This window comes from Amblyraja radiata, chromosome 45 (genome assembly GCF_010909765.2).
Source record: "Amblyraja radiata isolate CabotCenter1 chromosome 45, sAmbRad1.1.pri, whole genome shotgun sequence".
NCBI classification, from domain to species: domain Eukaryota; kingdom Metazoa; phylum Chordata; class Chondrichthyes; order Rajiformes; family Rajidae; genus Amblyraja; species Amblyraja radiata.
The window spans coordinates 3,688,520-3,716,426 of record NC_046000.1 but is presented as its reverse complement, the minus strand read 5'-3'; the positions used below and the strand labels follow the sequence as shown (position 1 = coordinate 3,716,426).

The 27,907-nt window shown below is 49.9% G+C and overlaps 8 non-coding genes across 8 annotated transcripts; all 8 read left to right on the top strand.

Moving 5' to 3' along the window:
- The first annotated feature begins 574 nt into the window (after nucleotides 1-574).
- On the top strand, nucleotides 575-656 carry trnas-aga. The gene has a single exon. It is a non-coding gene; the product is annotated as a tRNA-Ser (tRNA).
- A 962-nt stretch (nucleotides 657-1,618) lies between these two features.
- Nucleotides 1,619-1,692, top strand: trnan-guu. The gene has a single exon. It is a non-coding gene; the product is annotated as a tRNA-Asn (tRNA).
- Nucleotides 1,693-5,115: 3,423 nt separating this feature from the next.
- On the top strand, nucleotides 5,116-5,197 carry trnas-uga. The gene has a single exon. It is a non-coding gene; the product is annotated as a tRNA-Ser (tRNA).
- A 6,112-nt stretch (nucleotides 5,198-11,309) lies between these two features.
- On the top strand, nucleotides 11,310-11,383 carry trnan-guu. Its single transcript has one exon. It is a non-coding gene; the product is annotated as a tRNA-Asn (tRNA).
- A 4,546-nt stretch (nucleotides 11,384-15,929) lies between these two features.
- On the top strand, nucleotides 15,930-16,011 carry trnas-aga. Its single transcript has one exon. It is a non-coding gene; the product is annotated as a tRNA-Ser (tRNA).
- An 892-nt stretch (nucleotides 16,012-16,903) lies between these two features.
- On the top strand, nucleotides 16,904-16,977 carry trnan-guu. Its single transcript has one exon. It is a non-coding gene; the product is annotated as a tRNA-Asn (tRNA).
- Nucleotides 16,978-22,272: 5,295 nt separating this feature from the next.
- Nucleotides 22,273-22,354, top strand: trnas-aga. The gene has a single exon. It is a non-coding gene; the product is annotated as a tRNA-Ser (tRNA).
- Nucleotides 22,355-24,105: 1,751 nt separating this feature from the next.
- Nucleotides 24,106-24,179, top strand: trnan-guu. Its single transcript has one exon. It is a non-coding gene; the product is annotated as a tRNA-Asn (tRNA).
- Nucleotides 24,180-27,907: the final 3,728 nt, after the last annotated feature.

Below are 27,907 nucleotides of genomic sequence, written 5' to 3'. Positions count from 1 at the left end.
TAAACTGGTCAGCTCATTAAGGGCTCTGGTCGAAAGGGTTTCCTGGCTGGCTTGCAGGTAAGTCCCTCATTCACTCTTATTCACGTTATTTAGTATGTTTTTTCCCCATCTCTCTCTGGCTCCCCCCTCCAAGGTTGGTTCTTCTGTTTCCCTTTATTAGCTTCAATTGAATTTGTTTAAGTGTTATTTATCACTTGTAGCTTTTGAAAGATTCAAGCGTGTATCAGACGATTTCTAAGGGCTGAATCGGCCCGTTCGCGGGGGCTTTCATCGACCGATGCAGCTTAAAATCAAACTGCTGCGTCGAGGCGATAGAGGCTCCCGATGTTGAAGCCCTGCGCGGGCACCAAGAAAGTGAGTCCCTCCCCCCAAATTGTGTCTCACCTCCTCACATATTTTGAGAGCGATTTTCAACGAATCTGCCTGGCCTGGTGTGTGTTTCCGGCGCTCTCCAGCTTTGGTTTAGGATCAGTACTACTGCCGTGACACTGCAATCAGCGCTCTCAGTTTGTCCCAGCACTCACCGAAATTTTCTGGTGAATTATCTTCTTCGAGCGCAGGCATTTGGAGCGCAGTGGTCGTGGCCGTGTGGTTAAGGCGATGGACTAGAAATCCATTGGGGTTTCCCCGCGCATGTTCGAATCCTGCCGATTACGGCGGTAGCACGGTCCCCTCGTTTGAACCGACCTGTGCATAATATTGACGGGATGTTCACGAACTGCTGTCAGAATTAATATTCCGCGGAAATAGGTTAGTAAATATATCCGTAGCGCAAAGATTTTGGTCACGCCGGTAAGTCGATTGATAATCTGCTGCGACATGGAACAAATGGCTTCGTTACTCAGCTGTATAGTTGCCTAGTTCGCTCCGGTCCTCAATACTGCGGCCCAGAGTATGTGCTGAGCGATAATTCACCTCTCATTCACTGAACGCCAGAGAGTGTCGACCCACACTGCCACACCTGTGCTCACTGGACATACCCGGTGAATTGTTGCGGCACCCCGATCACATGTGAAGTACGTGTGAAATCCGCTGAGAGTACGACAACAACCTCACTCGCGGCCCCTCCTCTCTGATTATCTGTTGTTTTCACACCTTACATTCTTGTTCAACCCTTCAACATCTCGAGCTTCCCTGTCCCCTGACTATCAGTCTGAAGAAGGGTCTCTACCCAAAACGTCACCCATTCCTTCTCTCCAGAAATGTTGCCTGTCCCGCACAGTTCCTGCAGCATTTTGCGTCGACCACATGCGTACCCTTTCTCGGGTTGGGGGCGGATCTGTACACAGGAAGCTAAGTGTTTGCAGAATTGTCTGCATGATGAGGACCGTGACTTCCTGACCAAGTGAACGTTAAGGGGGCTTGGTATAAGGATACTTTATCCACAGAATATAAAACAAATTACTGTATGTGTAAGCGTTGAGAATGTTGGATGTGATCCTGTACTATATGGGGGGGGGGGGGGGCGGGGGGGTGGTCTGAATAACATTTATTTTAGAAAACAATCTTCCTGGACCAAATCTTTAATGCCGTTTATGAAAAGCAGTTTCCCAACCGTGTCCCAGGTCACCGCTTCCCAGCTCGAGAATGATCCGTTGATGCCCCTTTCCGTCCAGTTGTCTCTGTGGCGCAATCGGTCAGCGCGTTCGGCTGTTAACCGAAAGGTTGGTGGTTCGAGCCCACCCAGGGACGCTGGGGATCTGATTTTTTTTCCTGTGCATGTCCTTTGGAGCTGAGCAAATCCGCTCTCTCCAGAGGCTGGCTCTCTCTGCTGTCGCCTCAATCCGCTGATTGCGTGTCTCCAGTGCTTCTACGCAGCGGCGGTGGAAAGCATCTTGTCCGGGAACATTACCATCTCTAGTGGGAATTGCTCTGCCAAGGACAAGAAGGCTTTGCAGAGAGTAGTGCGTTCCGCCGAACGTACTAGGGGAACTTCACTTGCCCCCCTGCAAGAACTATGCATCAGGAGGTGCAACTCCAGAGCCAACAATATCATGAGAGACCCCTTCCACCCCTGCAACGGACTGTTCCAGCTGCTACGGTCAGGCAAACGCCTCCGTTGCCATGCAGTGAGAACGGAGAGGTTGAGAAGGAGTTTCTTCCCAGAGGTCATTCGGACTCTAAACGCATATCTCACCAGGGACTAACTCTACTGAATGTTTTTCCTTCCATTATTTATTATGTAAAAGAATATGTGTGTGTTATGACTGTGTCTATAGTTTGTTTGGTTGTTTGGTTGTTTGTCTTTTTGCACAAAAGTCCGCGAGCATTGCCACTTTCTATCACTGCACATCTCGTATGTGTATGTGACAAATAAACTTGACTTGACTTGACTTGACTTCTTGCGGCATCTCGTTTCCTTTCATTCAAATATTCCTCTTTTCAATAAACAACATCCCAGGAACTGAAGAAGGGTCTCGACCCGAAACGTCGCCTATTCCTTCTCTCCAGAGACGCTGCCTGTCCTGCTGAGTTATTTAAGCTTGTTGTGTCTATCCCTGGAACCAGCTGATTGGATTCTATGCTGAACTGCCGCTGGACAGTTTTAAGACGGTACAGCTAGACGTGTGGACACAAACGTGGACAGTGTTGGGATGAGCAGCTCAGATCATGTTGAATGCTGGTGGAAACTGGTGTGGCCGCGTGGCCTGCTCCAGCTATTTTCAATGTCGATGTCGTTCTCACGGAGTCCGAGATGTAGCTTTGCAGAAGGGCGCACGTTTTGCGTGTTTAAGGCCCCAGGTTCAATCCCCGTCACTTCCACCTGGTGACTTTACAAAAGTTGGGGAAAATCCCGCAAACGGTGTCTGAAGAAATTCGGACATTAAAATGCAGACTTGATTTTGCCCGGAATCCTAGGGAAATGGGAAAGTGAGGTTTCGGGGTATAAATCCTCGTCGATTTGCCCGTTTATATTTTATTTCGTTCAATGTCAGGACCTGGGAACCGGGAGCAAGTATACGCGACAGCAGTGAGCACAAGGATGTTAACCCAGGTGTAAAAACCTGGGAACATGGCGAGGTAGTGAGACAGGGATAACATCACCGAAGAGCACACCAAGAAAATGAAGAAAGACAGTGAGAAAGACAATAGGGGAAGGGAGCACTCCCTCCCCCTCCTCTTCATCCTCCCTCTTCTTTCCCTTCTGCTCCTACCCTCTCCAATCCCTCCCTCACCTATTTCTGCTACTCCTTTCCCTTACCCTATATCTCCCTCCCTCCCTCCATTACTCTTCTCCCCTCCCATATCCCTCTACCCCCCCCCCCCCCACACTCCTCGCCTCCCCCTATCCCCCCACTATTCCTCCTGATCTTCCCCACGGCCCTCCTCTTCCTATAATCTCCACTCCCTACCTCCCCTACTCCCCATCCTCTGCCTCTATCCCCACTCCTACCCACTCTCCATCCTCATCTCCCTCTTCTTTCCCTTCTCCTCCTCCTCCCCTCCTCCAATCCCTCACCTATCCCTTCCTCTCCTTTCCCCTACCCTCAGTCATTCCCTCCCTCCCTCCATAACTATCCCCTCCCCACGCCCTCCCTACCCCCTTCCTATCCTTCCACCCCCCCCCCCCCACACACACTTTCCAAAAGTGAACAATGAGAAATTTAAAATGTTGCAAAGAACTGTGGAGCTCCATGCAGCGCGGCCTGTCGGCTTCGGAAGTCGCGGTCTTCGGCAAATAAGCGGCCGTTCCAGTTTTCCCAAAGCTGTAAGGTTTCTCTCGACGCCTGAGCATCATCATCCGGCGAGAACGACCTGGGACATCGGGCCCCGTAGCGGCGACTGCGGAGGCCAAAATAAGACCGACTATGGGTGGACATGGGGATGGGGACTGGACTTTATGCCTTCCTCATAATCGAAACCATTGTGAGTGGATGTTTTTTATGTTTAAATCTCTTTATTATTGTCATTTCCGTATTCGTTTTTCATGTGCTGCAATGGCAATAAGCTTTTCACTGATAAATTCCGTTTGAAACTTTGAACCTTTGATATTCCACCATTCACCCGTTCCCCCAACGCAATATTCGAAAGGTGAGAGGGAAGTTGGGTGCGTGGCCGGGGGTGGGGTGAGAGGGAGGGGGTGTGTGTGGACTGGGTGGTGTCGGAGTGGGGGAGAGTGTGGTGTGGGGGAGAGGGATCGTGGGGGTGGGGTGTGTGCGGCGGCGTGAAGTGGGGTGGGGGGGGGGGGACAGGTGTGTATGTGGGCGGGAGGGGTGTAGGGGGAAATGGTATGTGGGAGGGGAGGGGTGTGTTGGGGAGGGTGTGTGTGTGTGGGAGGGATGTGTGTATGGGCGGGGGTGTGTGGGGTGTGTGTGTGTGTGTGTGTGTGTGTGTGTGTGTGTGTGTGTGTGTGTGTGTGTGTGTGTGTGTGGGGGGGGAGGGATTGTGTGGGGGAGGTGTGTGTGTGGGGGGGTGGTTGTGGGGGTGGGATTGTGGCGGTGGGGAGGGTTGTGGGGGCGCGGGCAGGTTGTGGGGGGGTGGACTTGTGTGTGGAGGGGATTGGGGGACGGGGAGGGAGATATACATCCAGCCAACGTTTGCAAGGAGAAACCGCGAGAATGTTACTATATTACACTATATTCATATATATACCATGATATTACTATATTACACTAAATTCAACCACGACAGAATAGCGGAATTGGGCCATTCAGCCCACAGTCTACATTGCCATTCAATCATGGCGGGCATATATTTCCCTCTCAAACCCATTCTCGTGGTTTCTCCCTGTAAGCTTTGGCGTCAATCCTAATCAATTATCTGTTAATCTCCGCCTTAAAAATACCCAATGTCTTGTCCACCACAGCTGTCTGCGGCACTGAACTCCAGAGATTCGCCACCTTCTGACGAAATAAATGCCTCCTCATCTCCTTTCCAAAGTTATTTCCTTTTATTCTGAGTCTATGTCCTCTTGCTCCAGAGTGTTCCATTAGTGGAAACAACCTCTCTACTTCCGCTCTATCCAGGTCTTTCACTGTGCCGGCGCTTTCCAGCTTTGGTTTAGTATCAGTACTACTGCTGCGACACTGCAATCAGCGCTGTCTCAGTTTGTCCCAGGACTCACCGATAATTTCTGGTGATTTATCTTCTTCGAGCGCAGGCAGTTGGAGCGTAGTGGTCGTGGCCGAGTGGTTAAGGCGATGGACTTGAAATCCTTTGGGGTTTCCGCGCGCAGGTTCGAATCCTGCCGATTACGGCGGTAGCAGGTCCGCTGGTTTGGACAGGCCTGTGCATAATTTTGACGGGATGTTCACTAACTGCTGTCAGAATTAATATTCCGCGGAAATAGGTTAGTAAATATGTCCGTAGCGCAAAGATTTTGGTCACCCCGGTAAGTCGATTGATTATCTGCTGCGACATGGAACAAATGGCTTCGTTACTCAGCTGTATATTTGCCTAGTTGGCTCCGGTCCTGAATACTGCGGCCCAGAATATGTGCTGAGCGATAGTTCACCTCTCATTCACTGAACGCCATAGAGTGTCGGCCCACACTGCTACACCTGTTCTCACTGGACATACCCGGGGATTGTTGCGGCACCCCCGACCACATGTGAAGTGCTCCTCCTCTCTCCGCTGAGAGTACTACAACAACCTCTCCCGCTGCTCCTCCTCTCTCATTATCAGTTGTTTTCACACCTTACATTCTTGTTCAACCCTTCAACATCTCGAGCTTCCCTCTCCCCTGACTATCATTCTGAAGAAGGGTGTCTACCCAAAACGTCGCCCATTCCTTCTCTCCAGATATGTTGCCTGTCCCGCACAGTTCCTGCAGCATTTTGTGTCGACCACATGCGTACCCTTTCTCGGGTTGGGGGCGGATCTGTACACAGGAAGCTAAGTGCTTCCAGAATTCTCTGCTTGATGAGGACCGTGGCTTCCTGACCAAGTGAACGGTAAGGGGGGGTTGGTATAAGGATACTTTATTCACAGAATATAAAACAAATGACTGTATGTGTAAGCGTGGGGAATGTTGGATGTGATCCTGTACTATATACGGGGTGGGGGTGGGGTGGGGTGAGTGGGGACGTCTGAATAACATTTATTTTAGAAAAACCTTTCTGGCCCAAATCTTTGATGCCGCTTATGAAAAGCAGTTTCCCAACCGTGTCCCTGGTCACCGCTTCCCAGCTCGGGAATCGTCCGTTTATTGCACTCTCCGGCCAGTTGTCTCTGTGTCGCAATCGGTCAGCGCGTTCGGCTGTTATCAGGACATTTGATTATTATTATTATCCAATTAACAGCTAACAATTATCCCATTCCGTAGCTTGCATCTCACTAAAATTCATTTCAAAGCGCATTTGTGGTTTACGGTTATTTAAATGGTAAATGTAGCTTCAGAAGCATTTTCTTTTTGCATGTTAAAACCCACCTGAGACCCATGGAAGATTTTGCAATTTTAATGATGGATTTTTCACGTTTTAAACTTTTTATATAACAAATTGATAAAGATAAAACATAATGCCTTACTTTTCATGAAATGCAGTGAGCAAACGCGATAATTCCCGATATTTTCTATCTTTATATCTCCACGGCCAATGTTTGCTAACCACTTCCGCTGTCGTTGCTCTTTCAGCTCCCTCTTGTCTTTACCTTCGTTTTTCTTTATCTTCTGGACTCTAAAGTAAGATAACTGTGCTTCGCGATCACCCCGACTGGCACAGTTATTTACAGCTCAAAAACGGGCCGTATTCGCGATTTTTCACGGGTGTGAAAGTACGCGTTTCCAGCATCAATAACATGTGCCGGACGTGACGTTTGTACCCCAGTTAAATTTTGCGTCCACGTGGGTGAGGATCTATGATCCAGTGACCTTTCGTGAAATCACCCTATAAGGATACTTTATCCACAGAATATATCCACAGAATATAAAACAATTTACTGTATGTGTAAGCGTTGGGAATGTTGGATGTGATCCTGTACTATATACGGGGTGGGGTGGGGTGGGTGGGGGGGGGGAGGCAGTGTTAGATGTGAGGAGGATGCTAGGAGGCTGCAAGGTGACTTGGATAGGCTGGGTGAGTGGGAAAATGCATGGCAGATGCAGTATAATGTGGATAAATGTAAAGTTATTCACTTTGGTGGCAAAAATAGGAAATTAGACTATTATCTGAATGGTGGCCGATTATGAAAAGGGGAGATGCAACGAGACCTGGGTGTCATGGTACACCAGTCATTGAAAGTAGGCATGCAGGTGCAGCAGGCAGCGAAGAAAGCGAATGGTATGTTAGCATTCATAGCAAAAGAATAGGAGCAGGGATGCTCTACTGCAGTTGTACAGGGTCTTGGTGAGACCACACCTGGAGTATTGCGTACAGTTTTGGCCTCCTAATCTGAGGAAAGACATTCTTGCCCTATAGGGAGTACAGAGAAGGTTAACTAGACTGATTCCTGGGATGTCAGGACTTTCATATGAAGAAAGACTGGATAGACTCGGCTTGTACTCGCTAGAATTTAGAAGATTGAGGGGGGATCTTATAGAAACTTACAAAATCCGTAAGGGTTTGGACAGGCTAGATGCAGGAAGATTGTTCCCGATGTTGGGGAAGTCCAGAACAAGGGGTCACAGTTTAAGGATAAGGGGGAAATCTTTCAGGACCGAGATGAGAAAAACATTTTTCACACAGAGAGTGGTGAATCTCTGGAATTCTCTGCCACAGAAGGTACTTGAGGCCAGTTCATTGGCTATTTTAAGAGGGAGTTAGATGTGGCCCTTGTGGCTTAAGGGATCAGGGGGTATGGAGAGAAGGCAGGCTGCTGTTGGATGATCAGCCATTATCATATTGAATGGCGGTGCAGGCTCGAAGGGCCGAATGGCCTACTCCTGCACCTATTTTCTATGAACCTATATTTCTATAACCACATTCCCCTGCCTTCTACCCATAACCTCTGACACCTTTACTAAACAAGAATATATCTATCTCTGCCTTAAAAATATCAATTGACCTGGCTTCCACAGCCGTCAGAATGCTACATAATCACGACCATCTGACAAAATAAATGTCTCCTCACCTTCCTAATACGATGTCTTTAAATCTGCGGCTATAACCTCTAGTCCTAAACCCTCCCGGGGAAACATCCTCTCCACACCCACTCTATCCAATCCTTTCACTATTCTGCATGCTTCAATGAGATCCCACTCATTCTTCTAAACTCCATCGAGTACAGGCCCAGTTTCAACAAACGCTCCTGATAGATTAACCTACTGATTCCTGGGATAATTCTTGTAAATGTCCCCTGGACCCTCTCCAGGACCAGCACATTTTCCTCAACTATGGTGCCCACAATTGCTCAAAATATTCAAATTGCGGCCTTACCAGCGCCTAAAAGAACTTCAACATTACATCCCTATATTTCCTGTCCGCCAAACAATTCTCTATCCATGTCAATACCCTACTCACAATCCCATATGCTCTACTTTTGCTCAGTAATCTCCTGTGGTACCTTATCAAAAGTTTTCTGAAAGTCCAGATATAGTACATCCACTGGCTCTCCTTCATCCAATACTATTTCTCACCAAATGCAAATTTATTTCAGTTCCTCTGTCTCCCTAAATCCTCTGTCCTTTGGTATATCTGGGAGGTTGTTTACATGTCCCTACCCACAGTGGCATTACCTTTGTTAAATGCCAATTTTAACATGCTGCAACTTGCACCCTATATCCAGGTTGCTGTTTGGGAGTTTGTAGATAATTCTCATTATTGTCTTTTTACCTTTACAATTCCTCATTTCTATCCACAGCTACTCTACATCGTCAGTCCAATGGTCACCCCTCGCAAAGAACTGATTGTCACCCCTCACCAACTGAGCAACCGCACATACTCGGCCCACCTGCCAGTCCTTTCTATAGGATGTATAACCCTGAATATTTAGTTATCTGTCCTGACCCACCTGCAGCCGTGTCTCTGTAATCCCCACAATGTTATATCTACCAATTCCTAACTGAGCCTCAAACTCATCCAATTTACTTCTTATACTTCGCGCATTCATATATAATAAATTTAATCCATTACTCACCTCATCTTTTACATAGATTCCTGGACTGTTGTGTGTTTCCGGCGCTCACCAGCTTTGGTTTACTATCAGTACTACTGCCGTGACACCGCAATCAGCGCTGTCTCAGTTTGTCCCAGGACTCACCGATTATTTCTGGTGATTTATCTTCTTCGAGCGCAGGCAGTTGGAGCGTAGTGGTCGTGGCCGAGTGGTTAAGGCGATGGACTAGAAATCCATTGGGGTTTTCCCGCACAGGTTTGAATCATGCCGATTACGGCGGTAGCAGGTCCGCTCGTTTGAACCGACCTGTGCATAATTTTTACGGAATGTTCACTAACTGCTGCCAGAATTAATATTCCGCGGAAATAGGTGAGTAAATATATCGGTAGCGCAAAGATTTTGGTCACCCCGGTAAGTCGATTGATTATCTGCTGCGACATGGGACAAATGGCTTCGTTACTCAGCTGTATATTTACCTAGTTGGCTACGGTCCTGAATACTGCGGCCCAGAGTATGTGCTGAGCGATAATTCACCTCGCATTCACTGAACGCCAGAGAGTGTCGACCCACACAGCCACACCTGTGCTCACTGGACATACCCGGTGAATTGTTGCCCCCCTTTCCCCGATCACATGTGAAGTTCTCCTCCTCTCTCCGCTGAGAGTACTACAACAATCTCTCCCGCTGCTCCTCCTCTCTGAGTGTTGTACTTTCGGTGGCGCTGGTGCCAGCTGCCTCCACCTTCAGATCGGTATCTTTTTGTTTTTTCGTTTTTTTTGTTATGTTGAAGTGTGTTTTTTTATGTTTTTGTTTAATGTTTTAATGTGGGGGAAGAGGGTACGGTAAGGCGGATACCGTCCTTCAGTCGCTTCCTGGAGAGGACGCCTGTACTCACTGGACATACGCGGTGAATTGTTGCCCCCCCCCCTCCCCCCGATCACATGTGAAGTTCGCCTCTTCTCTCCGCTGAGAGTACTACAAAACAACCTCTCCCGCTGCTGCTCCTCTCTGAGTGTCGTACTTTCGGTGGCGCTGGTGCCAGCTGCCTCCACCTTCAGACGTTATGTTGAAGTGTGCTTTTTTATGTTTTTGTTTAATGTTTTAATGTGGGGGAAGAGGGTACGGTAAGGCGGATACCGTCCTTCAGTCGCTTCCTGGAGAGGACGCAACTATTATTCGAGTCGCGTCCTCGCCCCCCACCCCCCCCCTCCCCCCAGCGGCCTACCTACTGGATTGGCGCGGCCTTTCCTGCCTGGACCGACCAAAGTTCCAGCAGCGGCGGGACAGCGCTGATACATGGTGGGGCTGGCGATGCCTTACCGGGGATCGCCGTCTGGAGCACGGAGTTCTGGGCCAGCGGCACCAGCATCCTGGAGCTGTGGTTCGCGGAGCACCCAACGCGGGCGGCGATGACAAACATCGTTGGGTCCTGCGACTCTGCCCGGCTAGGCCTGCGGACTCGGGAGCTGCGGACTCCGGTGGGAGGCGGCTGATCGGGAGGTCCGGGCCGCTGCGGAGGATTTTCACCGTCGGGCTTCGGCGTCGGCGTTCCCTCAGCCCGGCGAGAGGGCCTGAGCATCGGGCCGCCCGGGGTGGTGACTGCGGGTGCTCGGAAGGCCCCGAACTCGGGTCAACATCTAGGAAGATCGGAGGGGAGGTTGGCTGGACTATGGTGCCTTCCTCACCTTGGTGCCATTGTGTTATGTTGTGTCGTTGACTTTCTGTGTGTGCTTTTTTTTAAATTGTATTTTATTTTTAATGTTTTATTATTTATTATTTATTTATTTTTATGATACTGACTGTAAAGGGAAATTCATTTCGTTGTCTCTAATTGAGACAATGACAATAAATTTGAATACAATACAATATAATTATCTGTTATTTTCACACCTTACGTTCTTGTTCAACCCTTCAACATCTCGAGCTTCCCTCTTCCCTGACACTCAGTCTGAAGAAGGGCGGATCTGTACACAGGAGCTAAGTGTTTCCAGAATGTTCTGCTTGATGAGGACCGTGGCTTCCTGACCAAGTGAACGAGAAGGGGGCTTTGTATAAGGATACTTTATCCACAGAATATATTCACAGAATATAAAACAAATTACTGTATGTGCAAGCGTTGGGAGTGTTGGATGTGATCCTGTACTATATACGGGGTGGGGTGGGATGGGTGGGGGGTCTGAATAACATTTATTTTAGAAAAAATCTTTATGGCCCTAATCTTTGATGCCGTTTATGAAAAGCAGTTTCCCAACCGTGTCCCTGGTCACCGCTTCCCAGCTCGGGAATCGACCGTTTATTGCCCTTTCCGTACAGTTGTCTCTGTGGCGCAATCGGTCAGCGCGTTCGGCTGTTAACCGAAAGGTTGGTGGTTCGAGCCCACCCAGGGACGTTGGTGATCGGATATTTGTTGCTGTGCATGTCCTTGGCAGATGAGCAAATCTGCTCTCTCCAGAGACTGGCGCTCTCTGCTGTCGCGTCAATCCGCTGATTGGGTATCTCCCTGCGGCGTTTCACTTCCTTTCATTGAAATGTTCCTCTTTTCTATAAACAACATCCCAGGAACTGAAGTAGGGTCTCGCCCCGAAACGTCGCCTATTCCTTCTCTCCAGAGATGCTGCCTGTCCTGCTGAGTTATTTAAGCTTGTTGTGTCTATCCCTGGAACCAGCGGATTGGATTCTCTGCTAAACTGCCGCTGGACAGTTTTAAGGAGGTACAGCGAGACGTTTGGACACAAAAGGCGTCGAGAGGTATGGGGAGGGGAACAGTGGACTGTGTTGGGATGATCAGCTGAGAACATGTTGAATGGTGGTGGAAACTCGTATGGCCGCGTGGCCTGCTCCAGCTATTTCAATGTCGATGTTGTTCTCACGGAGTCCGGGATGTAGCTCTGCAGAAGGGCGCACGTTTTTCGTGTAAAGGCCCCAGGTTCAATTCCCATCACTTCCACCTGGTGACTTTTCAAAAGTTGGGGGAAATCCCGCAAACGGTATCTTAAGAAATTTGGACTTTAAAATGCAGACTCGACTTTGCCCCGAATCCTCGAGAACTGGGAAAGTGACGTTTCGGAGGTATAAATCCCCGTCGATTTGCCCGTTTATATTTTATTTCGTTCAATGTCGGGACCTGGGAACCAGGAGCAAGTATACGCGACACCAGTGAGCACAAGGATATTAACCCAGGTGTAGAAACATGGGAACATGGCGAAGTAGTGAGACAGGGATAACAACACTGATGAGCACGCTAATAAAATGAAGAAAGACGCCGAGAAATACAAAACAAACAAGATGAGAGTTTTTGCGATGTGTAGATAGTTCGATATAGATAAATACGCAAAGCACACTATAAAGGATAGAATGATGGCAGCAATCTGGAAAACAATTGGAGTGATTGGAGCGGTGTGAGTGTAAAGGAGAGGCGCGGGGGGTGGGGGGGATCCACCAGAAAGGGGCGAGTCTGGACGGACAGGTTTATTTTCCTGGAACAAAGGAAGCTGAGGCGGACCTGATCGGGATTTACCCAATAATGAGGGTCTTCGAGAGTAGAACATTATTTCCCATAACACCCCCACGGTCTAGCCGCCCGGAAGCTAGAAAGTATCAAAAGTAGTACTGTTTACACGAATGTGGTGTATGGTATCTGGATCCTACCGCATGTAGGAGGCTGGTGGATCCAGGTACTATCAAAATGTTTAAAACATGCTGGACTAAGTGGGACCGGTTGGGTCACACGGGAGTCCCGGTCCCCCAACGTAACCACCAAAGAGTTTCCTTCGATGTAAAAATGTAGCTCTCGCGTTTGCTGCCAGACCCTCTACGTCCAGCCCCGCCCTGCCTCCTCTGTTTGTCTCACGCCAACCCCCCCCCCCCCCGGAGAGGTTCCTGCGCAGATCACGCTGCGGCCCGTGATGAGAGGAACAGGAAAGTATCCGGACTCAGTCCTTTCACAACACTCGGGACACCCGCCAACCGGGCTCAGTCTCTCCAGCCTGCTGACTCGGGACTTGAGGGAAGAACCCCCGTTGTCCCGTGACGGCCTTCTGTCTTACCTCATGTTATCCTTTGAAAGTTACCCAACCCTCTGGCTTCCCGCTGCTCTTTGCTAAGTTATACTTCTATTATTTTAGCATTACTCCATCCCTATCTTCCCTTGTCAGCCAGGGTTGTCTCTTACTGCCCTTAGAATATTTCTTCCTCTTTGGAATAAAATGATCCTGCATCTTCTGGATGATGCACAGACATTCCTGCCATTGCTGTTCCACCGTCATTCTTGCAGGGATCCTTTACGAGTCGACCTTGATCAGTTTCTCTCTCATGCCTATATAGTCCGTTTGACCAACTGCAACACTGACACTTTTGATTTAACCTTCTCTCTCTCAAATTGCAGATTAAAACCTATCATATTATGGTCACTTCCACCTGGCGGTTCATTTACATTGAGTTCCCTTATTAAATCATGATTCATTAGAAAACACCTAATCCAGAATTGCCTTCGTTCTGGCAGGCTCCAGTACATTTGCTCTAAGAATCCATCTCGGACTAACTCTACAAAGTCCCTTTCTTGGGGTCCAGAACCAACCTGATTTTCCCACTCTACCTACATATAGAAATGTCCCTACCCATGTTTTGAGAGGTGGGGGACAATCCATCCCATGTTTTGTAATCCGGATTATGAAATTCGGTGAAAAAAAATCTATTAAAATCTCCGCTTTCCGCGACACAGTGGGGGTGTCACTGTTCAGCGCTTGTTAAATGCCTCTATAAACATCGAATTAACATGATGTGTCATTAATTGTGTTTTGACCTTCAAGTATTACTGAAGGTGTTCACGGAGAATTACTTAAAGCTGTCTGATGCGGGTACAATTACAATTTGAACTAATTCAAGATAAAGTTCAAGTTTATTGTCATGTGTCCCTGATAGGAGAATGACATTTTGCTTTGCTTCAGCACACAGACATAATAGGCATTGACTACAAAACACTTGAATAAATCAACTGATAAATAGCAAATAACAAATAATGGGTTGTTAATGTTCAGAGTTTTGGCCGAGCCAGGTTTAATAGCCTGATGTCTGTGGAGAAGTAGCTATTCCTGAACCTGGTCGTTGTAGTCTTCAGGCGCATGTACCTTCTACCTGAAGGTAGCAGGGAGATGAGTGTGTGGCCAGGGTGGTGTGGGTCTTTGATGATACTGCCAGCCTTTTTGAGACAGCGACTTCGATAAATCCCCTCGATGGAAAGAAGGTCAGAGCCGATGATGGACTGGGCAGTGTTTACTACTTTTTGTAGTCTCTTCCTCTCCTGGGCACTCAAGTTGCCGAACCAGGCCACGTTGCAACCGGTCAGCATGCTCACTACTGTGCACCTGTAGAAGTTAGAGAGAGTCCTCCTTGACAAACCGACTCTCCGTGATCTTCTCATGAAGCAGAGGCGCTGATGAGCTGTCTTGATAGTTGCATCAGGGTTATCGGACCAGGAAAGATCTTCAGAGATGTGCACGCCCAGGAATTTGAAGCTCTTGACCCTTTCAACCATTGACCCGTTGATATAAACGCAACTGCGGGTCCCCATCCTACTCCTTCCAAAGTCCACTACTGCCGTGGCACTTGGTTTTGCTGGTGTTGAGGGCCAGGTTGTTGTGCTGGCACCATATGGACAGTTGCTCGATCTCTCTTCTATACTCGGACTCATTCCCATCAGTGATACGTCCCACAACAGTCGTGACGTCAGCCAACGTGATGCTGGAGTTCGCTCTATGACCGGCTACGCAGTCATGAGTATAGAGTGAGTACAGCAGGGGGCTGAGCACGCAGCCTTGAGGTGCTCCCGTGCTGATTGTTATCGAGGCTGACACATTTCCACCAACACGAACAGACTGTGGTCTGTGGATGAGGAAGACGAGGATCCAATTGCAGAGGGATGCGCAGAGACCCAGTTCTGCGAGTTTGGTAACCAGCTTGGAGGGGATGATAGTATTAAATGCCGGGCTGTAATCAATGAATAACAGCCTGACATGTGAGTTTTTGTTGTCCAAGTGGTCCAGAGTGGAGTGGAGGGCCAGCGAGATCGCATCCACCGTTGATCTGTAGTGGCGGTAAGCAAACTGCAGTTCACCCCTCCGAAGGATTTCCTGACGTCGGCCTCTGTGACTGAGACTGAAATACCATCACAGCGAATGGGGGCTCGAGAAGGCACATCAGTATTCTCCCTATCAAAGCGTGCGTGAAACGCATTGAGCTCGTCAGGGAGTGATGTTTCGCCGACATTCGAGCTGCCTCCTGGTTTCGCCTTATAGGAGGTGATTGCATTCAGGCCCCGCCACAGCTGCCGAACATCCAATAATTGGATATATTGGTGAATGGGAAAGATTTAAACGGGTATCGGATTTAAACTGGTCAGCTCATTAAGGGCTCAGGTCGAAAGGGTTTCCTGGCTGGCTTGCAGGTAAGTCCCTCATTCACCCTTATTCACGTTATTTAGTATGTTTTCCTCATCTCTCTCTGTCTCCCCCCTCCAAGGTTGGTTCTTCTGTTTGCCTTTATTAGCTTCAATTGAATTTGCTTAAGTGTTATTTATCACTTGTAGCTTTTGAAGGATTCAAGCGGGTATCAGACGATTTCTAAGGGCTGAATCGGCCCGTTCGAGGGTGCTTTCATCGACCAATGCAGCTTAAAATCAAACTGCTACGTCGAGGCGATAGAGGTTCCCGATGTTGAAGCCCTACGCGGGCACCGAGAAAGTGAGTCCCTCCCCCCAAATTTTGATAGCGATTTTCAACGAATCTGCCTGGCCTGTTGTGTGTTTCCGGCGCTCTCCAGCTTTGGTTTAGGATCAGTACTACTGCCGTGCCACTGCAATCAGCGCTCTCAGTTTGACCCAGGACTCACCGAATTTTTCTGGTGAATTCTCTTCTTCGAGCGCAGGCATTTGGAGCGCAGTGGTCGTGGCCGAGTGGTTAAGGCGATGGACTAGAAATCCATTGGGGTTTCCCCGCGCAGGTTCGAATCCTGCCGATTACGGCGGTAGGTGGTCCGCTCGTTTGAACCGACATGTGCATAATTTTGACGGGTTGTTCACTTACTGCTGTCAGAATTAATATACCGCGGAAATAGGTTAGTAAATATGTCCGTAGCGCAAAGATTTTGGTCACGCCGGTAAGTCGATTGATTATCTGCTGCGACATGGAACAAATGGCTTCGTTACTCAGTTGTGTATTTGCCTAGTTGGCTCCGGTCCTGAATACTGCGGCCCAGAATATGTGCTGAGCGATAATTCACCTCTCATTCACTGAACGCCAGAGAGTGTCGACCCACACTGCCACACCTGTGCTCACTGGACATACCCGGTGAATTGTTGCGGCACCCCCGATCACATGTGGAGTATGTGTGAAGTCCGCTGAGAGTACGACAACAACCTCACCCGCTGCTTCCCTCTCCCCTGACTATCAGTCTGAAGAAGGGTCTCTACCCAAAACGTCACACATTCCTTCTCTCCAGAAATGTTGCCTGTCCCGCACAGTTCCTGCAGCATTTTGTGTCGACCACATGCGTACCCTTTCTCGGGTTGGGGGCGGATCTGTACACAGGAAGCTAAGTGTTTCCAGAATTGTCTGCATTATGAGGACCGTGACTTCCTGCCCAAGTGAACGTTAAGGGGGCTTGGTATAAGGATACTTTATCCACAGAATATAAAATCAATTACTGTATGTGTAAGCGTTGAGAATGTTGGATGTGATCCTCTACTATATGGGGGGGGGGGGGGGGGGGGTGGTCTGAATAACATTTATTTTAGAAAACAATCTTCCTGGACCAAATCTTTGATGCCGTTTATGAAAAGCAGTTTCCCAACCGGGTCCCAGGTCACCGCTTCCCAGCTCGAGAATGATCCGTTGATGCCCCTTTCTGTCCAGTTGTCTCTGTGGCGCAATCGGTCAGCGCGTTCGGCTGTTAACCGAAAGGTTGGTGGTTCGAGCCCACCCAGGGACGCTGGCGATCTGATATGTTTTCCTGTGCATGTCCTTGGCAGCTGAGCAAATCTGCTCTCTCCAGAGGCTGGCTCTCTCTGCTGTCGCCTCAATCCGCTGATTGCGTGTCTCCAGTGCTTCTACGCAGCGGCGGTGGAAAGCATCTTGTCCGGGAACATTACCATCTGGTGTGGAAATTGCTCTGCCTAGGACAAGAAGGCTTTGCAGAGAGAAGTGCGTTCCGCCGAACGCACTAGGGGAACTTCACTTGCCCCCTGCAAGAACTATGCATCAGGAGGTGCAACTCCAGAGCCAACAATTCATGAGAGACCCCTTCCACCCCTGCAACGGACTGTTCCAGCTGCTACGGTCAGGCAAACGCCTCCGTTGCCATGCAGTGAGAGCGGAGAGGTTGAGAAGAAGTTTCTTCCCAGAGGTCATACGGACTGTAAACGCATATCTCACCAGGGACTAACTCTACTGAACGTTTTTCCTTCCATTATTTATTATGTAAAATAATATGTGTGTGTTATGACTGTGTCTATAGTTTGTTTGGTTGTTTGGTTGGTTGTCTTTTTGCACAAAAGTCCGCGAGCATTGCCACTTTCTTTCACTGTACATCTCGTATGTGTATGTGACAAATAAACTTGACTTGACTTGACTTGACTTCTTGCGGCATCTCGTTTCCTTTCATTCAAATATTCCTCTTTTCAATAAACAACATCCCAGGAACTGAAGAAGGGTCTCGACCCGAAACGTCGCCTATTCCTTCTCTCCAGAGACGCTGCCTGTCCTGCTGAGTTATTTAAGTTTGTTGTGTCTATCCCTGGAACCAGCGGATTGGATTCTCTGCTGAACTTCCGCTGGACAGTTTTCAGACGGTACAGCGAGACGTGTGGACACAAAGGTGGACTGTGTTGGGATGAGCAGCTCAGATGATGTTGAATGCTGGTGGAAACTGGTGTGGCCGCGTGGCCTGCTCCAGCTATTTTCAATGTCGATGTTGTTCTCACGGAGTTCGGGATGTAGCTTTGCAGAAGGGCGCACGTTTTGCGTGTTTAAGGCCCAAGGTTCAATCCCCGTCACTTCCACCTGGTGACTTTACAAAAGTTGGGGAAAATCCCGCAAACGGTGTCTGAAGAAATTCGGACTTTAAAATGCAGACTTGATTTTGCCCGGAATCCTAGAGAAATGGGAAAGTGAGGTTTCGGAGGTATAAATCCTCGTCGATTTGCCCGTTTATATTTTATTTCGTTCAATGTCAGGACCTGGGAACCGGGAGCAAGTATACGCGACAGCAGTGAACACAAGGATGTTAACCCAGGTGTAAAAACCTGGGAACATGGCAAAGTAGTGAGACAGGGATAACAACACCGATGAGCACACCAAGAAAATGAAGAAAGACAGTGAGAAAGACAAAAGGGGAAGGGAGCACTCCCTCCACCTCCTCTTCATCCTCTCTCTTCTTTCCCTTCTGCTGCTACCCTCTCCAATCCCTCCCTCCCCTATTTCTGCTACTCCTTTCCCTTACCCTATATCTCCCTCCCTCCCTCCAAAACTCTTCTCCCCTCCCATATCCTTCTACCCCCCCCACACTCCTCGCCTCCCCCTATCCCTCCACTATCCCTCCTGATCTTCCCCACGGCCCTCCTCTTCCTATAATCTCCAATCCCTACCTCCCCCACTCCCCGTCCTCTGCCTCTATCCCCACTCCTACCCACTCTCCATCCTCATCTCCCTCTTCTTTCCCTTCTCCTCCTCCTCCCCTCCTCTAATCCCTCACCTATCCCTCCCTCTCCTTTCCCCTACCCTCAGTCATTCCCTCCCTCCCTCCACAACTCTCCCCTCCATACCCCCTCCCTATCCCCTTCCTATCCTTCCACCCCCCCCCCCCCCACACTTTCCAAAAGTGAACAATGAGAAAATAAAATTTTGCAAAGAACTGTGGAGCTCCATCCAGCGCGGCCTGTCGGCTTCGGAAGTCGCGGTCTTCGGTAAATAAGCGGCCGTTCCAGGTTTCCCAAAGCTGTGAGGTTTCTCTCGACGCCTGAGCACCATCATCCGTCGAGAACGACATGGAACATCGGGCCCCGTAGAGGCGACTGCGGAGGCCAAAATACGCCCGACTATGGGTGGACATGGGGATGGGGACTGGACTTTATGCCTTCCTCATAATCGAAACCATTGTGGGGGGATGTTTTTTATGTTTAAATCTCTTTATTATTGTCATTTCTGTATTCTTTTTTCATGTGCTGCAATGGCAATAAGCTTTTCACTAATAAATTCCGTTTGAAACTTTGAACCTTTGATATTCCACCATTCACCCGTTCCCCCAACGCATTATTCCACCACTCATCCATAGACCCTAACTGCGCAGGCGTGGCTTATTTCCCTTCTTAGCCGAGCACTCCCTCCCCCTCCTCTTCATGTGTGGGAGGGGAGGAAGGAAAGGTGGGAGGGAAGTTGGGTGCGTGGCCGGAGGTGGGGTGAGAGGGAGGGGGTGTGTGTGTGGACGGGGTGGTGTCGGAGGGGGGGAGAGTGTGGTGTGGGGGGAGAGGGATCGTGGGGTGGGGTGTGTGTGGCGGCGTGAAGTGGGGTGGGGGGGGGGCAGGTGTGTATGTGGGCGGCAGGGGTGTAGGGGGAAATGGGATGTGTTGCATGGGCGGGGAGGGTGTGGGGGGTGTGGGCGCGGTGTGGTGTGTTGGGGAGGGTGTGTGTGTGTGTGGGAGGGATGTGTGTATGGGCGGGGGGGGGGGTGGGTGTGTGGGCGGGGTGTGTGTGAGTGTGCGTGTGTGTATGTGTGCGCGCGCGTGTGTGTGTGTGTGTGTGTGTGTGTGTGTGTGTGTGTGTGTGTGTGTGTGTGTGTGTGTGTGTGTGTGTGTGTGTGTGTGTGTGTGTGGGGGGGGGGGGGTGGGGTGGGGGGATTGTGGCGGTGGGGAGGGTTGTGGGGGCGCGGGCAGGTTGTGGGGGCTTGTGTGTGGGGGGGGGGGATTGGGGGACGGGGAGGGAGATATACATCCAGCCAAAGTTTGCAAGGAGAAACCGCGAGAATGTTGCTATATTACACTATATTCATATATATACCATGATATTACTATATTACACTATATTCAACCACGACAGAATCGCGGAATTGGGCCATTCAGCCCACAGTCTACATTGCCATTCAATCATGGTGGGCATATATTTCCCTCTCAAAACCATTCTCGTGGTTTCTCCCTGTAAAATTTGGCGTCAATCCTAATCAATTATCTGTTAATCTCCGCCTTAAAAATACCCAATGTCTTGTCCACCACAGCTGTCTGCGGCACTGAATTCCAGAGATTCACCACCTTCTGAGGAAATCAATTCCTCCTCATCTCAATTCCAAAGGTATTTCCTTTTATTCTGAGTCTATGCCCTCTTGCTCCAGAGTGTTCCATTAGTGGAAATAACCTCCCTACTTCCGCTCTATCCAGGCCTTTCACTGTTCCGGCGCTCTCCAGCTTTGCTTTATGATCAGTACTACTGCCGTGACACTGCAATCAGCGCCAAAGATCCTATAGCGGATCAAGATGGATTACTCTCACGCAAACGTTTAGTACGCTCATGGGCGGATTCATGGGCGATTTTATGACTCATTTTAGCAACCTGCCCCCGCCATCTTGTTCCGCCATCTTGTTCTGCCATTTTGCTCCGCCCTCTTGCTTCCGGCCAAAGATAGGATCCGCAGCGGGGAGAAGGAGTGCGCGGCCCGGGGCAGCGGGGAGAGAGAGTGCGGGGCAGCGGGGAGAAGGATTGCGGGGGCCGAGGCAGCGGGGACAAGGAGTACGAGCCCGGGGCAGCGGGGAGAGAGAGTGCGGGGTAGCGGGGAGAAGGAGTGCGCGGCCCGGGGCAGCGGGGAGAAGGAGTGCGCGGTCCGGGGCAGCGGGGAGAAGGAGTGCGCGGTCCGGGGCAGCGAGGAGAGAGAGTGCGGGGCCCGGGGCAGCGAGGAGAGAAGAGTGCGGGGCAGCGGGGAGAAGGAGTGCGCGGTCCGGGGCAGCGGGGAGAAGGAGTGCGCGGCCCGGGGCAGCGGGGAGAAGGAGTGCGCGGCCCGGGGCAGCGAGGAGAGAGAGTGCGGGGCAGCGGGGAGAGAGAGTGCGGGGCAGCGGGGAGAAGGAGTGCGGGGCCCGGGGCAGCGGGGAGAAGGAGTGCGCGGTCCGGGGCAGCGAGGAGAGAGTGTGCGGGGCAGCGGGGAGAGGGAGTGTGGGGCCCGTAGCAGCGGGGAGAGAGAGTGCGCGGCCCGGGGCAGCGAGGAGAGAGAGTGCGGGGCAGCGGGGAGTGAGAGTGCGGGGCAGCGGGGAGAGTGAGTGTGGGGCCCGGGGCAGCGGGGAGAAGGAGTGCGCGGCCCGGGGCAACGAGGAGAGAGAGTGCGGTGCAGCGGGGAGAGAGAGGGCGGGGCAGCGGGGAGAAGGAGTGCGCGGCCCGGGGCAGCGGGGAGAGAGAGTGTGGGGCAGCGGGGAGAGAGAGTGCGGGGCAGCGGGGAGAGGGAGTGTGGGGCCCGGAGCAGCGGGAGAGGGAGAGGGGCATAGGAGGGGAGGGGAGAGAAATTGTAGTGAGGGGGCAGCGAGGGAGTGCCGGGGGGGGGGGGGGGGGGGGGGGATAAGGCCTAGTGTGTGTGAAGTTGCGGGGAGGTTTACAATGTTTCTTATTTACAATGTTTCTTATTTAATGTCCCTTGTCTAGTCTGAAATAAAGTTCATTATTGGATCAGAAGAAATATAATTTTGTGTGTTTTATGATTATATATATTTATATAATTTTCATGTATGTGTGTTTATAAACATTTTATTCTTTAACAAGAATTAACAGAATTATGAACTAACAGAATTATGAATCTAACCCTATATAACGCACAAAAAGTTCCGCAATGTCAATCACCCTGCGAGTCGGTTCCGGTTACTACAAATCAACTCAAACACTGCTTGTGAACCATTTAAAAAGAAATGATTTAAAAAACATTAAAAAAGACAATTACCAGAATCAAATGTTATTGTTGACAAGAAGTATGAACTGACAGATTTATGAATCTAACCCACACAAAATGTTGCCCCACAACATTGATTACACTGAGAGTCGGGTCGGGTCGGGTCAGATAGGCTCAGCTTACTAAAATGGGCGTGGAAAAATGCCCATGATCCCCTCCATAGCGTACTACAAGTCAGTCCATTGCATTTCGCAGGAGTAGCCTATCTTGCTCCGCTATAAGATCTTTGATCAGCGCTGTCTCAGTTTGTCCCAGGACTCACCGATAATTTCTGGTGATTTATCTTCTTCGAGCGCAGGCAATTGGAGCGTAGTGGTCGTGGCCGAGTGGTTAAGGCGATGGACTAGAAATCCATTGGGGTTTCCCCGCGCAGGTTCGAATCCTGCCGATTACGGCGGTAGCAGGTCCGCTCGTTTGAACCGACCTATGCAGAATTTTGACGGGATGTTCACTAACTGCTGTCAGAATTAATATTCCGCGGAATAGGTTAGTAAATATGTCCGTAGCGCAAATATTTTGGTCACGCCGGTAAGTCGATTGATTATATGCTGCGACATGGAACAAATGGCTTCGTTACTCAGCTGTATATTTGCCTAGTTGGCTCCGGTCCTGAATACAGCCGCCCAGAATAGGTGCTGAGCGATAATTCACCTCTCATTCACTGAACGCCATAGAGTGTCGGCCCACACTGCTACACCTGTTCTCACTGGACATACCCGCTGAATTGTTGCGGCACCCGTGATCACAGTTGAAGTTCTCCTCCTCTCTCCGCTGAGAGTACTACAACAACCTATCCCGCTACTCCTCCTCTCTGAGTGTTGTACTTTCGGTGGCGCTGGTGCCAGCTGCCTCCACCTTCAGACCGGTATCTTTTTGTTTTTTCTTTTTTTTTTTGTTATGTTGAAGTGTGCTTTTTTATGTTTTTGTTTAATGTTTTAATGTGGGAGAAGAGGGTACGGTAAGGCGGATACCGTCCATCAGTCGCTTCCTGAAAAGGACGCGACTATTATTCGAGTCGCGTCCTCGCCCCCCACCCCCCCCCCCCCCAGCGGCCTACTACTGGATTGGCGCGGCCTTTCCTGCCTGGACCGACCAAAGTTCCAGCAGCGGCGGGACAGCGCTGATACATCGCGGGGCTGGCGATGCCTTACCGGGGATCGCCGTCTGGAGCCCGGAGTGCTGGGCCTGCGGCACCGACATCCTGGAGCAGTGGTTCGCGGAGCTCCCAACGCGGGCGGCGATGACAAACATCGTTGGGTCTTGCGACTCTGCCCGGCTAGGCCTGCGGACTAGGGAGCTGCGGACTCCGGAGGGAGGCGGCTGATCGGGAGGTCCGGGCCGCTGAGGAGGATTTTCACCGTCGGGGTTCGGCGTCGGCGTTCCATCAGCTCGGCGAGAGGGCCTGAGCATCGGGCCGCCCGGGGTCGCGACTGCGGGTGCTCGGAAGGCCCCGAACTCGGGTCAACAACTGGGAAGATCGTAGGGGAGGCTGGCTGGACTATGGTGCCTTCCTCACCTTGGTGCCATTGTGTTATGTTGTGTCGTGGACTTTCTGTGTTTGTGCTTTTTTTTGAATTTTATTTTATTTTTAATGTTTTATTATTTATTATTTATTTATTTTTATGATACTGACTGTAAAGGGAAATTCATTTCGTTGTCTCTAATTGAGATAATGACAATAAATTTGAATACAATACAATTATCTGTTATTTTCACACCTTACGTTCTTGTTCAACCCTTCAACATCTCGAGCTTCCCTCTTCCCTGACACTCAGTCTGAAGAAGGGCGTATCTGTACACAGGAAGCTAAGTGTTTCCAGAATTTTCTGCTTGATGAGGACCGTGGCTTCCTGACCAAGTTAACGATAAGGGTGCTTTGTATAAGGATACTTTATCCACAGAATATATGCACAGAATATAAAACAAATTACTGTATGTGTAAGCGTTGGGAGTGTTGAATGTGATCCTGTACTATATACAGGGTGGGGGTGGGGTGGGTGGGGGGTCTGAATAACATTTATTTTAGAAAAAATCTTTATGACCCTAATCTTTGATGCCGTTTATGAAAAGCAGTTTCCCAATCGTGTCCCTGGTCACCGCTTCCCAGCTCGGGAATCGACCGTTTATTGCCCTTTCCGTACAGTTGTCTCTGTGGCGCAATCGGTCAGCGCGTTCGGCTGTTAACCGAAAGGTTGGTGGTTCGAGCCCACCCAGGGACGCTGGTGATCGGATATTTTTTGCTGTGCATGTCCTTGGCAGCTGAGCAAATCTGCTCTCTCCAGAGACTGGCGCTCTCTGCTGTCGCGTCAATCCGCTGATTGGGTATCTCCCTGCGGCGTTTCACTTACTTTCATTGAAAAGTTCCTCTTTTCTATAAACAACATCCCAGGAACTGAAGAAGGGTCTCGCCCCGAAACGTCGCCTATTCCTTCTCTCCAGAGATGCTGCCTGTCCTGCTGAGTTATTTAAGCTTGTTGTGTCTATCCCTGGAACCAGCGGATTGGATTCTCTGCTGAACTGCCGCTGGACGGTTTTAAGTAGGTACAGCGAGACGTTTGGACACAAAAGGCGTCGAGAGGTATGGGGAGGGGAACAGTGGACTGTGTTGGGATGATCAGCTGAGAACATGTTGAATGGTGGTGGAAACTCGTATGGCCGCGTGGCCTGCTCCAGCTATTTCAATGACGGTGTTGTTCTCACGGAGTCCGGGATGTAGCTCTGCAGAAGGGCGCACGTTTTTCGTGTAAAGGCCCCAGGTTCAATTCCCATCACTTCCACCTGGTGACTTTTCAAAAGTTGGGGGAAATCCCGCAAACGGTTTCTGAAGAAATCTGGACTTTAAAATGCAGACTCGACTTTGCCCCGAATCCTCGAGAACTGGGAAAGTGACGTTTCGGAGGTATAAATCCCCGTCGATTTGCCCGTTTATATTTTATTTCGTTCAATGTCGGGACCTGGGAACCAGGAGCAAGTATACGCGACAGCAGTGAGCACAAGGATATTAACCCAGGTGTAGAAACCTGGGAATATGGCGAAGTAGTGAGACAGGGATAACAACACTGATGAGCACGCTAATAAAATGAAGAAAGACGCCGAGAAATACAAAACAAACAAGATGAGAGTTTTTGCGATGTGTAGATAGTTCGATATAGATACTTACGCAACGCACACTATAAAAGATAGAATGATTGCAGCAATCTGGAATACAATTGGAGTGATTGGAGCGGTGTGAGTGTAAAGGAGAGGCGCGGGGGGGGGGGGGGGGATCCATCAGAAAGGGGCGAGTCTGGACAGACAGGTTTATTTTCCTGGAACAAAGGAAGCTGAGGCGGACCTGATCGGGATTTACCCAATAATGAGGGTCTTCGAGAGTAGAACATTATTTCCCATAACACCCCACGGTCTAGCCGCATGGAAGCTAGAAAGTATCAAAAGTAGTACTGTTTACACGAATGTGGTGTATGGTATCTGGATCCTACCGCATGTAGGAAGCTGGTGGATCCAGGTACTATCAAAATGTTTAAAAAATGCTAGACTAAGTGGGACCCGTTGGGTCACACGGGAGTCCCGGTCCCCCAACGTAACCCCCAAAGAGTTTCCATCGATGTAAAAATGTAGCTCTCGCGTTTGCTGCCAGACCCTCTACGTCCAGCCACGCCCTCCCTCCTCTGTTTGTCTCTCCCCCGCCCCCTTGACATTACATTAAATCGGAGAGGTTCCTGCGCAGATCACGCTGCGGCCCATGAAGAGAGGAACAGGAAAGTGTCCGGACTCAGTCCTTTCACAACAGGCGGGACACCCGCCACCCGGGCTCAGTCTCTCCAGCCTGCTGACTCGGAACTTGAGGAAAGAACCCCCGCCTTCACATGCCGGGGACTGAATGTGACTCCCGCCCACACTAATTTGGTTGCCCCTTGACGGCCCTCTGCCTTACCTCATGTTGTCTTTGAAAGTTACTCACCCCTCTGGCTTCCCGCTGCTCTTTGCTATGTTATACTCCTATTATTTTAGTATTATTCCATCCCTATCTTCCTTTGTCAGCCAGGGTTGCCTCTTCCTGCCCTTAGAATATTTCTTCCTCTTTGTAATAAAATGATCCTGCATCTTCTGGATGATGCACAGAAATTCCTGCCATTGCTGTTCCACCGTCATTCTTGCAGGGATCCTTTACCTGTCGACTTTGATCAGTTCCTCTCTCATGCCTTCATAGTCCGTTTGATCAACTGCAACACGACACTTTTGATTTAACCTTCTCCCTCTCAAATTGCAGATTAAAACCTATCATAAAACTTATCATGTTACTCCACCTGGCGGATCATTTACCTTGAGTTCCGTTATTAATTCATGATTCATTAGACAACACCTAATCCAGAATTACCTTCATTCTGGCAGGCTCCAGTACATTTGCTCTAAGAATCCATCTCGGACGCACTCTACAAAGTCCCTTTCTTGGGGTCCAGAACCAAACTGATTTCCCACTCTACGTACATATAGAAATGTCCCTACCCATGTTTTGAGAGGTGGGGGACAATCCATCCCATGTTTTGTAATCCGGATTATGAAATTCGGTGAAAAAAAATCTATTAAAATCTCCGCTTTCCGCGAGACAGTGGGGGTGTCACTGTTCAGCGCTTGTTAAATGTCTCTATTAACATCGAATTAACATGATGTGTCATTAATTGTGTTTTGACCTTCAAGTATTACTGAAGGTATTCACGGAAAATTACTTAAAGCTGTCTGATGCCGGTACAATTACCATTTGAACTAGTTCAAGTTCAAGTTTATTGTCATGTGTCCCTGATAGGAAAATAAAATTATTGCTTTGCTTCAGCACACAGAACATAATTGTCACAGTCTGCCCTCTCCTCATTCTCATCCACTTCACCTCCCAGTACTTTTCCACCGGTCCCTCCTTCTCCTCACCTGCCTGTCTGCCACTCCCCTCTCATCAGCCCAACTCTCCTCACCTGTTGCACTCAGTTTCCTCTGATCACCAATTAACCCAGTATATAGACTCTCCTCACCGTTCAAACAGTGCCAGATTGTTCTCAGCATTCATGCAAGACTCTCCAGCGATTTCCCGACTTCCTGCCTGGATTCGACTCTCCTTTCGTCTGTCCCTCGCTGGTTTGTTTGCATCGTGTGTTGGATCTCCTGGTTACCGGACCTTCCGCTACCCCGACTACGTCTCCTGCCTGCCCCTCTTCGGAACCCTCGCTCAATCCTGAGCCTCTGTGTGTGTACGGTGTACACATTCCTGTGTTACTACTCTGTGTTACAGTATCGTAATAAAGTTCGTTACCAACTATACCTGCCTGATTCTGTGCTGCTATTGGGTCCAAGCTATACCCGTTACAGTACAATCTGGCCAACAATGGACTCAGCGCACACAACGTCTCCGTCAACCCGCTTCGAGAGGATTGAGCACACGCTCCTGCAGCACGAAGCTATGTTCACTGCCTCCAACTCCGAGGTACGACAGGCTACGTCAAACCAGGAGTAAGCATTGGTTGCACTAGCCACCCAGGTCCAACATCTGACGACCACCCTCGCCCAGGCTACACCCCATGCTTCGCCTCCGGCTCCGACAGCACCAGCTCCCGGTCCGCCAGGACCATCACCTGAGCCCCGGGTGCGAACCCCGGAGCGGTACGCTGGAGACCCGGAGGGCTGCAACCCATTCATCACGAACTGTTCCATTCTCTTAGCCCTACAGCCCTACACCTTCGCCCATGAAGCGGCGAGATTGGCGTTTACCATTAATCACCTGACTGGCAGAGCTCGGCTGTGGGGAACGGCTGAATGGGAGCGACACACGCCAGCTTGCTCCTCTATCCAGGCCTTCGCCGCGGAGCTTCGCAAGGTGTTCGGTGAGGTTTCGATGGGTCCGGACGCTGCGGGAGGTCTGCTGGGGTTGAGTCAGGGGAACCAGAGCGTCGCTGACTTC